Raw genomic sequence first — 11,288 nt, 5'->3', positions numbered from 1 at the left:
ACTGTCCTATTGACCTCCTCCCGGGCACTACTCCACCCCGGGGCAGAATTTATCCTCTGTCCGCCCCAGAGACTCTTGCTATGTCTGAATACATCCAGGAAAATTTAAAAAAGGGGTTTATCCGCAAATCCTCCTCTCCTGCCGGAGCTGGATTTTTCTTTGTGTCCAAAAAAGATGGCTCCCTACGTCCTTGCATTGATTACCGCGGACTTAATAAAATCACGGTAAAGAACCGCTACCCCCTACCTCTTATCTCAGAACTCTTTGATCGCCTTCAAGGTGCCCACATCTTTACCAAACTGGACTTAAGAGGTGCTTATAATCTCATCCGCATCAGGGAGGGGGACGAATGGAAAACTGCATTTAACACTAGAGATGGACACTTTGAGTATCTGGTCATGCCCTTTGGCCTGTGCAACGCCCCTGCCGTCTTCCAAGACTTTGTTAATGAAATTTTTCGCGATCTCTTATATTCCTGTGTTGTTGTGTATCTGGACGATATTCTGATTTTTTCTGCCAACTTAGAAGAACACCGCCAGCATGTCCGCATGGTTCTTCAGAGACTTCGAGACAATCAACTTTATGCCAAAATGGAGAAATGTCTGTTTGAATGTCAATCTCTTCCTTTCCTAGGATACTTGGTCTCTGGCCAGGGACTACAAATGGACCCAGATAAACTCTCTGCCGTCTTAGATTGGCCACGCCCCTCCGGACTCCGTGCTATCCAACGTTTTTTGGGGTTCGCCAATTATTACAGACAATTTATTCCACATTTTTCCACTATTGTGGCTCCTATCGTGGCTTTAACCAAGAAGAATGCCAATCCTAAGTCCTGGTCTCCTCAAGCGGAAGACGCATTTAAACGGCTCAAGTCTGCCTTTTCTTCTGCTCCCGTGCTCTCCAGACCTGACCCATCTAAACCCTTCCTATTGGAGGTTGATGCCTCCTCAGTGGGAGCTGGAGCGGTCCTTCTACAAAAAAAATTCTTCCGGGCATGCTGTTACTTGTGGTTTTTTTTCTAGGACCTTCTCTCCGGCGGAGAGGAACTACTCCATCGGGGATCGAGAACTACTGGCCATTAAATTGGCACTTGAGGAATGGAGGCATCTGCTGGAGGGATCAAAATTTCCAGTTATCATTTACACCGATCACAAGAATCTCTCCTATCTCCAGTCTGCCCAACGGCTGAATCCTCGACAGGCCAGGTGGTCTCTGTTCTTTGCCCGTTTTAACTTTGAAATTCATTTTCGCCCTGCCGACAAGAACATTAGGGCCGATGCTCTCTCTCGTTCCTCGGATGCCTCGGAAGTAGAGCTCTCTCCGCAACACATCATTCCTCCTGACTGTCTGATCTCCACTTCTCCAGCCTCCATCAGGCAAACTCCTCCAGGGAAGACCTTCGTTTCTCCACGCCAACGCCTCGGGATTCTCAAATGGGGTCACTCCTCCCACCTCGCTGGCCATGCGGGCATCAAAAAGTCCTTGCAACTCATCTCTCGTTTCTATTGGTGGCCGACTCTGGAGACGGATGTTGTTGATTTTGTGCGGGCCTGTACTGTCTGTGCCCGGGATAAGACTCCTCGCCAGAAGCCTGCTGGTCTCCTTCATCCTCTGCCTGTCCCCGAACAGCCTTGGTCTCTGATTGGTATGGACTTTATTACAGACTTACCCCCATCCCGTGGCAACACTGTTGTTTGGGTGGTCGTTGATCGATTTTCCAAGATGGCACATTTTATTCCTCTTCCTGGTCTTCCTTCAGCGCCTCAGTTGGCAAAACAATTTTTTGTACAAATTTTTCGTCTTCACGGTTTGCCCACGCAGATCGTCTCGGATAGAGGCGTCCAATTCGTGTCAAAATTCTGGAGGGCTCTCTGTAAACAACTCAAGATTAAATTAAACTTCTCTTCTGCTTATCATCCTCAATCCAATGGGCAAGTAGAAAGAATTAACCAGGTCCTGGGTGACTATTTACGGCATTTTGTTTCCTCCCGCCAGGATGACTGGGCAGATCTTCTACCATGGGCCGAATTCTCGTACAACTTCAGAGTCTCTGAATCTTCTTCTAAATCCCCATTTTTCGTGGTGTACGGCCGTCACCCTCTTCCCCCCCTCCCTACTCCCTTGCCCTCTGGTTTGCCCGCTGTGGATGAAGTAACTCGTGATCTTTCCACCATATGGAAAGAGACCCAAAATTCTCTTTTACAGGCTTCATCTCGCATGAAAAAGTTTGCCGATAAGAAAAGAAGAGCTCCCCCCATTTTTTCTCCCGGAGACAAGGTATGGCTCTCCGCTAAATATGTCCGCTTCCGTGTCCCCAGCTACAAATTGGGACCACGCTATCTTGGTCATTTCAAAATCTTGTGCCAAATTAATCCTGTCTCTTACAAACTTCTTCTTCCTCCTTCTCTTCGTATTCCTAATGCCTTTCATGTCTCTCTTCTTAAACCACTCATCATCAACCGTTTCTCTCCCAAACTTGTTTCTCCCACTCCTGTTTCCGGTTCTTCTGACATCTTCTCCGTGAAGGAGATACTGGCCTCCAAGACGGTCAGAGGGAAAACATTTTTTTTGGTTGATTGGGAGGGCTGTGGTCCTGAAGAGAGATCCTGGGAACCTGAGGACAATATCCTAGACAAAAGTCTGGTCCTCAGGTTCTCAGGCTCCAAGAAGAGGGGGAGACCCAAGGGGGGGGGGTACTGTTACGCCGAGCGCTCCGGGTCCCCGCTCCTCCCCGGAGCGCTCGCAACATCCTCGCTACTGCAGCGCCCCGGTCAGATCCACTGACCGGGTGCGCTGCGATACCGCCTCCAGCCGGGATGCGATTCGCGATGCGGGTGGCGCCCGCTCGCGATGCGCACCCCGGCTCCCGTACCTGACTCGCTCTCCGTCGGTCCTGTCCCGGCGCGCGCGGCCCCGCTCCCTAGGGCGCGCGCGCGCCGGGTCTCTGCGATTTAAAGGGCCACTGCGCCACTGATTGTCGCAGTTGTTCTAATTAGTGTGTTCACCTGTGCACTCCCTATGTATACCTCACTTCCCCTGCACTCCCTCGCCGGATCTTGTTGCCATCGTGCCAGTGAAAGCGTTTCCTTGTGTGTTCCTAGCCTGTGTTCCAGACCTCCTGCCGTTGCCCCTGACTACGATCCTTGCTGCCTGCCCCGACCTTCTGCTACGTCCGACCTTGCTCTTGTCTACTCCCTTGTACCGCGCCTATCTTCAGCAGTCAGAGAGGTTGAGCCGTTGCTAGTGGATACGACCTGGTTACTACCGCCGCTGCAAGACCATCCCGCTTTGCGGCGGGCTCTGGTGAATACCAGTAGTAACTTAGAACCGGTCCACTAGCACGGTCCACGCCAATCCCTCTCTGGCACAGAGGATCCACCTCCTGCCAGCCGAATCGTGACATGCACATTGTATTTATAGCGACAGCAAGCTAGGGCTGCTCAATATCATATTTTGAGCCTGCATGCTATGCACGCTCAGCTAAGCAAACTCATTATCATGTATTGAGTGTGCATGTTATGCACACTCAGCTATGCAGGCTCATTATCATGTACTGACTGTGCAGGCTATGCACGCTCAACATCAGGTATTGATCAGATAAGCACGCTAATTATTATGTATTGAGTGTGCATGCTATGCACTCTCATTATGATGTATTGAGCCTGCATGCTATGCACGCTCATTATAATGTATTGAGTGTGTAGGATATACATGTTCAATATCATGTATTGAGCATGCATGCTATGCACACTCATATATTAACGTTCATTATTATGTATTGAGTATGCATCCTATGGATGCTCAATGTAATATATTGAACATGCATGCTACACACTTTCATTATGATGTATTGAGCCTCCATGCTATGCATGCTCATTATCATGTATTGAGTGTTTATGCCATGCACGCTCAATATCATGTATTGATTGTGCATGCTATGCACGCTCAATATCATGTATTGACTGTGGATGCTATGCATGCTCAATAACATGTATTGAGCATGCATGCTATGCACGGTCATATATTCACATTCATTATCATGTATTGAGTGTGTATGCTATGCATGCTCAATATCATGTATTGACTGTGCATGCTATGCACGCTCATATATTCATGTTCATTATTATATATTGAGCATCCATGCTATGCACTCTCATTATGATGTATTGAGCCTGTATGCTATGCATGCTCAATATCATTTTTGAGTGTGTATGCTATGCATGCTCAATATCATTTATTGAAAATGTATGCTATGCATGCTCATTATCATGTATTGATTGTGTATGCTTTGCATGCTCAATATCATGTATTGAACATGCAGGCTATGCACGCTCAAAATATTCACGTTAATTATGTATTGAGTGTGCATGCTATGCATGCAAAATATCATTTATTGAGCATGCATGCTACACACTTTCATTACGATGTATTGAGCCTGCATGCTATGCATGCTCATTATCATGTATTGAGTGTTTATGCCATGCACGCTCAATATCATGTATTGATTGTGCATTCTATGCATGCTCAATATCATGTATTGACTGTGAATGCTATGCATGCTCAATAACATGTATTGAGCATGCATGCTATGCACGCTCATATATTCACGTTCATTATCATGTATTGAGTGTGTATGCTATGCATGCTCAATATAATGTATTGAGCATGCATGCTATGCACACTCATATATTAACGTTCATTATTATGTATTGAGTATGCATCCTATGGATACTCAATGTATGCTACACATACATGCTACACACTTTCATTACAATTTATTGAGCCTGCATGCTATGCACGCTCATTATCATGTATTGAGTGTGTATGCTATGCATGCTCAATATAATGTATTGAGCATGCATGCTATGCACACTCATATATTAACGTTCATTATTATGTATTGAGTATGCATCCTATGGATACTCAATGTATGCTACACATACATGCTACACACTTTCATTACAATTTATTGAGCCTGCATGCTATGCACGCTCATTATCATGTATTGAGTGTGTATGCTATGCATGCTCAATATCATACTTACTGTGCATGCTATGCATGCTCAATATCATGTATTCAACATGCAGGCTATGCACGCTCAAAATATTCATGTTTATTATTATGTATTGAGTGTGCATGCTATGGATGCTCAATATCAGGTATTGAGCATGCATGCTATGCACTCTCATTATCATGTTTTGAGCCTGCATGCTATGCACGCTCATTATCATATATTGAGTGTGGATGGTATGCACGGTAAATTTCAGATTTTGGACTCATTTGGGACTTTGGATCACTATCTATATTGTAGTGCTGCGGTTTTATTGAGTAACACCGGATCACTCCAGTATAGATGGTAAGCAAAAAAAGCACATTTATTCCATTGGGGGGAGGTTATGGTGTTATGTGCAATACAGTCTAGATGGTGATATAAATTGTGAATTCATTCCATCAATAAATATGCACAATTTTTGAATGGAATAAAATCTTTTTTTTTAATCACCACCTATCCTGAATTGCTGCGGTGTTCCTAATGCAATAAAATATGCAATCAGTGAGCACATGTACACGATAAAACCGCAGCAATGCAGTATAGGTCAGTGGTCCCCAAACTGTGGCCCTCCAGATGTTGCAAAACTACAATTCCCAGCATGCCTGGACAGCCGTTGGCTGTCCAGGCATGCTGGGAGTTGTAGTTTTGCAACATCTGGAGGGCCACAGTTTGGGGACCACTGGTATAAATGGTGAAAAAAAAGAGATTTTATTCCATTACAAAAATGATGCATCATTTTTGAATGGGATAAAATCACTATTATTCACACCATTTATAATGCACTGCGGTCTGCAGTCATTCATTGGGGATTGCAGCTTTGTGAAATTTTATTTTTATTGTTTTGGGCATATAATCAATTGTACTACCCACCATTTTGATATTATAAATTCCCTCAGGGCACAGTACAGCAGCTCCGTTCTCAGACTCTCCTCCTCTCTGAATGGTACGTGCAAAACCAAACAGAAAGGAGGAGACTCAGAGGCTGCCGTCCCTCCCAGCCTGTATGCGCGCCTGTATGCGCGCTCCCGACATTGAGCGCAGAATACAGCAAGATGGGCGGAAGTGGTGGCCGGCGAGGCTTCAGATGACGTCACGTCGGCCCGCCCGCCGACTTCCTGCAATCGTGAGACTGCTCAACTCTGAGCTACCGAAGAGGAGTGGAAAAAGGTATTGTTCTAATGTTTTAAGAGGATAAAAAAAACAGGGATAGATGTAGGGAAAGATGGGGAGGGGGAATATGGACATTTTAGTTGAGGATAGCTACTCTTTAAGAGCACATACCTCAGCTCTTCAATAAAATAATTTTTTTTATATATCTATATATATATATATACCGTATTTATCTGCGTATAACACGCACTTTTTAGGCTAAAATTTTTAGCCTAAAGTCTATGTGCGTGTTATACGCCGATACACCCCCAGGAAAGGCAGGGGGAGAGAGGCCGTCGCTGCCCGCTTCTCTCCCCCTGACTTTCCTGGGGTCTAGAGCCCTGCTGCCGGCCCTTCTCACCCCCTGGCTATCGGCGCCGCTGCCCGTTCTGTCCCCCTGACTATCGGTGCCGGCGCCGATAGCCAGGGGGAGAGAAGCGGCGCCGACAGCCAGGGGGAGAGAAGGGGCAGCGGCACCCATTGCCGGCGCCGCTGCCCCGTTGCCTCCCCCCATCCCCGGTGGCATAATTACCTGTTGCTATGCACGGCACGGCGCGGCGCACTGACGTCATGCGCCGCGCCGTGCATAGCAACGACGCAGGGGACGCGCGCCGGAGGCCTGCAGCAGCGCGGACCCGACCCAGGTAATTATGCCACCGGGGATGGGGGGAGGCAATGGGGCAGCGGCGCCGGCAATGGGTGCCGCTGCCCCTTCTCTCCCCCTGGCTGTCGGCGCCGATAACCAGGGGGTGAGAAGGGCCGGCAGCAGCGCTCTAGACCCCAGGAAAGGCAGGGAGAGAGAAGCGGGCAGCGACGGCCTCTCTCCCCCTGCCTTTCCTGGGGGTTTATCGGGGTATACACGCGCACACACGCACCCTCATTTTACCATGGATATTTGGGTAAAAAACTTTTTTTACCCAAATATCCTTGGTAAAATGAGGGTGCATGTTATAGGCCGGTGCGTGGTATACCCCGATAAATACGGTATATATATATAGATAGATAGATAGATAGATAAAAAAAAGTCAGTTCTGTTATGGTGAATATATTTATTGTGTGATTGACAATTGATTGGTAATAAAGGTTTTTTCAATCAAAAATCTGTTCTTATCAGTTTAATATCTGATACGTCCCCTATCTGGGGACCATAAATTAAATGGATTTTTGAGAATGGGAGCCGATTTGGAAACTTGCTTCCGTCGCCCAATGCATTGACCCGATATGGCAGTATCTTCGGGTACAGTGCACCACCCCATTCCAGTGTTAAAAAAGACAGATTCTTATTTAATCCTCTGTGGGTGCTGCTGCAGCTGTTGCCTGCCTTGTCATGTCAGTCAGTCTGGCTGCAGAAGGTGCCGCTGCTGTCCAGACCCAGTACTGCTGAATGGCCTCCTTAATTGGATAAGCTCATCGTATCCTCACAAAAAAAAAAAGAGTTCCACAATTAGAGACCACAATAATGAGTTGCACTGACTGGTTTATGAACGTCTATCCATTTGGCGTTTTACTGACCATGTTTGCACACTGATTGATGTCATAAAAACTAAAAAAAAAAATAATAATACTAATCTAGCACACCTGTGCAGGTTTGACATGACATGATACGTAGCTGTCTTGCAGGTGGTGCTGAATCCTGTTAAATGATGTGAGGGTCTCATGGTTATTCACAAGGGTGCGTCATTGCTGTTGCTTGACCATGCATTGGTTCTGTGGTCAGTGAATGATAAAAACAAAATTTGCCATCCATTGATTGATGGGAAATCAGCCATGAGGCATTTGTTTTTAGAGACTGCTGCTCACAACCAATGTTGCAATGGAGTGTCTCCATCTGCTGGTGGTATTGGATAAGCATTAGTGCTATGATGGGGTCTGAAGAAGAAGAAGAAGATGGAAAAAAATTAATAAAAAAAAGAAAGAAAGAGAGAGAGACTGACTGAGTGAGTGGGTAAGAGAGAGAGTGAGTGAGTGATTGAGTGAGTAATTGAGTGAGTGAGAGAGAGAACAAATGAATTAAAGTGAGTGAGTGAGTGAGTGAGTGAGTGAGAATGAATGAAAGTCTGAATGACAGAAAGAAAAAAGTATGAAGAAAGAAGTATGAAGAAAATAAAATGTATATGGAGTTGCAAACATGAGTGCAATCTACAAAGCTGTTGAGGCTGGTCCTCATGGGAGGATTGTTGCACCCAGGACCTTTAGTTCTATTAAATGTCATTCAATGCCACTGCCAGGTGTAAACAGCAGAAGAACCAGAAGCACCAACAGCACGACCATGGGTTGTCAGATTACCCTGATTCAGCAAAGAGTCCAAAAGGATGCAGGTGAATACTGTTTATTTTCAGTTTCTCGTTACAGTTGGTTTGATTCCGTGTCCGGACAGCCAGGGAGGTGGCTGCAGGCAACAAAGGTAGGCGTGTTGTTTTCATATGCAGATCTTAACCCCTTAAGGATGGAGGGCGTGCCCATACGCCCCCGTTTCAAAGTCCTTAAGGACTGAGGGTGTATGGATACGCCCGTGGGAATTTCGGTCCCCGCCGCTAGCCGTCGGGGACCGGACCGAGATGCCTGCTGAAATCTTTCAGCAGGCATCCTGTGAAAATGCCTAGGAGGGTCCTGAGAACCCCCCATGTCGGCCATGGCGGCAAATCGACGTTTGTGGCAATTCCGGGCTGATCGGGTCTCTGATGACCCGATTGCCCGGAAAATAGGGATGAAAGGATTTGTCAGTGACAGCCCCAATCCTCCTAAGGGATAGGAGCGAGGTGGCAGTGGTGCCATCCCCCCCCTATCCCCTGCCATTAGTAATGACTACTGACCAATGGCAGTTAAAGGCGGAGGGGTTACCATGGAAATTCCCCGCTCTGCCCGCCCCTGGATGTCAGGCAGAGAGGGGGGGGGGGAGAAGATGGTGGCGGTACCTGGGGGTTTGCCCCCCCTCCATGCGAATGTACAGGGTACATTCACAAGGGGCGGGGGTTTACAGTTAGTCTCTCGCTGCAAGCTAGAGATGCAGGAAATTTTCTGCTGCAGCTCAAACTCCCAGCAGGAAACTCGCTGTAATCCCCCGGCAGTCTGAATGTACCCTAAAAACACTACCTATAAACATACCCCTACACAGTCCCCCCCCCCCCCCCCCCCCCCAATAAAAATGAGAAACCTCTGGTATGGCACGGTTTCTAAAACGTAGTCTCCAGCTGTTGCAAAACAACAACTCCCAGTATTGCCAGACAGCCATTGACTGTCCAGGCATGCTGGGAGTTTTGCAACAGCTGGAGGCACTCTGTTTGCGAAACACTGCCGTAGGGTAATTTTGGTATCCGAGGCAAGTCTAACTCTTGCATCCGTAATTTAGGCCTTAAATGCGCATGGCGCTCTCTCACTTTACCGTACTCGGTAAAAATTGCCCAACAAATTTTGGGGGGCTTTTTCTCCTTTTACCTTTTACAGCGGTTCTGACATAAACGCACAAAAATAAATACCCACATGTGACCCCATTTTGGAAACTACACCCCTCACGGAATGTAAGAATGGGTATAGTGAGCTTTAACACCCCACAGGTGTTTGACAAATTTTCATTAAAGTTGGACGTGAAAGTGAAAAATTTTATTTTCTTCACTAAAATGCTGGTGTTATCCCAAATTTTTCATTTTCACAAGGAGTAATAGGAAAAAAAGCCATTGATGGCTGGGAAATATTGGAACATGGAGGTAGGCATCTTTGATGTCCACTGAAGAAAGAAATTCCCCTTGTTCCATGGATGCCACTACCGAACGGAGGGATTCCAATCGGAAGTGGCGGATGAGAAGATGAAGGTTGAGACGCTTGAGGTCCAGGATTGGCCGCACAGAACCGCCCTTCTTGGGGACCACAAAAAGATTGGAATAGAAACCCCAAAAATAACTCCCTGGAGAAGCAGGGACCGGAGAGCCTCCCGAAACTGTTTCGCCAGAGAAGGAGACCGGGGGGCCCGGGACTGAAAAAAACGATCCCTCGGGAGGGAGGCAGATTCCATTCGGTATCCGTTGGACACCACGTCCCTGACCAAAGAGTCCTGAATGTGTGTGGTCCAGATGTCTCGAAAAAGAAAGAGACGACCTCCCACCCAAGAAAAATCTGCGGGTGGGGGCATCACTTCATGCAGAAGTGGGTTTGCGTTTGCCCGATTTGGCCGCAAAACGGCCGGAACGGTTGGTGTCCAACTTCCAAGACGGGCAAGCCCGGAATGAGGGAGCCTTCTTGTCCCGCGAAGGCGCCTGCCTAGACCCCTTATTAGGGCCAAAAGTCCGAAAGGACTGAAAGGAAGAGGACTTCCTCTGGGAAGTAGAGCGAGCCTTATTTTGAGGCAACAAGGAACTCTTGCCAACCGTCGCCTCAGAGATAATCTCGTCAAGGCGCTTGCCAAAAAGACGGGCACCAGTAAAAGGAAGCTCGGTGAGAGACCTTTTGGAAGCGGCATCCGCATCCACATCCCAAGCCTTAAGCCACATGGAACGGCGGAGGGCCGCCAGGTGACCCACAGCAAAGGCAGCACAACGGGCTGACTGCATGGAAGCTGTGCACAGAAAGTCCCCAGCTTTAGAGCATTGGAGAACCAAAGCAGACAGATCCTCTGGGGGGATCCCGCCTGGATACCCTGACGGAGTTTTGAGCACCACACCGATAGGGCCTTGGACACCCAAGCCGAGGCGAAGGTGGGAAGCATAGAAGAGCCTGCTGCTTCAGAGGCAAACTTCGCTAAGGACTCCACCTTCTTGTCCGTTGAATCCTTGAAAGCAGCCATATCTGCTAGCGACAGTGTAGTAGCCTTAGAGAGGCGGGAAATTGGTGGATCCACCAAGGGAGGGGAAACCATCTTAGAGGCAAGGTCCTTGTCGAATGGGTAACGCACCTGAACCTTCTTCATTCCCGGGAGCCTCTTGTCCGGATGTTTCCATGCAGATTCCAGAAGGGTGTCAAATTCAGCGTGAGAGCTGAACCTTTGAGGTGCCAGTTTAGCATGATGAAAAGATACTTCAGGAGTCACATCCGAAGATCCTGGGTCCTCTAAGTGAAAGGTGTCTCTTATGGCCGCAACCAATGAGTTCACCAT

The 11,288-nt window shown here is 47.5% G+C and overlaps 1 non-coding gene across 1 annotated transcript; it reads left to right on the top strand.

Annotated features, from left to right (window-relative positions):
* Positions 1–7,268: 7,268 nt before the first annotated feature.
* On the top strand, positions 7,269–7,455 carry LOC130295998 (U2 spliceosomal RNA). The gene has a single exon (XR_008849092.1). It is a non-coding gene; the product is annotated as a U2 spliceosomal RNA (small nuclear RNA).
* The last annotated feature ends 3,833 nt before the right edge of the window (positions 7,456–11,288 follow it).

This window comes from Hyla sarda, chromosome 11, assembly GCF_029499605.1.
Source record: "Hyla sarda isolate aHylSar1 chromosome 11, aHylSar1.hap1, whole genome shotgun sequence".
NCBI lineage: Eukaryota > Metazoa > Chordata > Amphibia > Anura > Hylidae > Hyla > Hyla sarda.
This window is presented reverse-complemented; position numbering and strand designations above follow the sequence as displayed.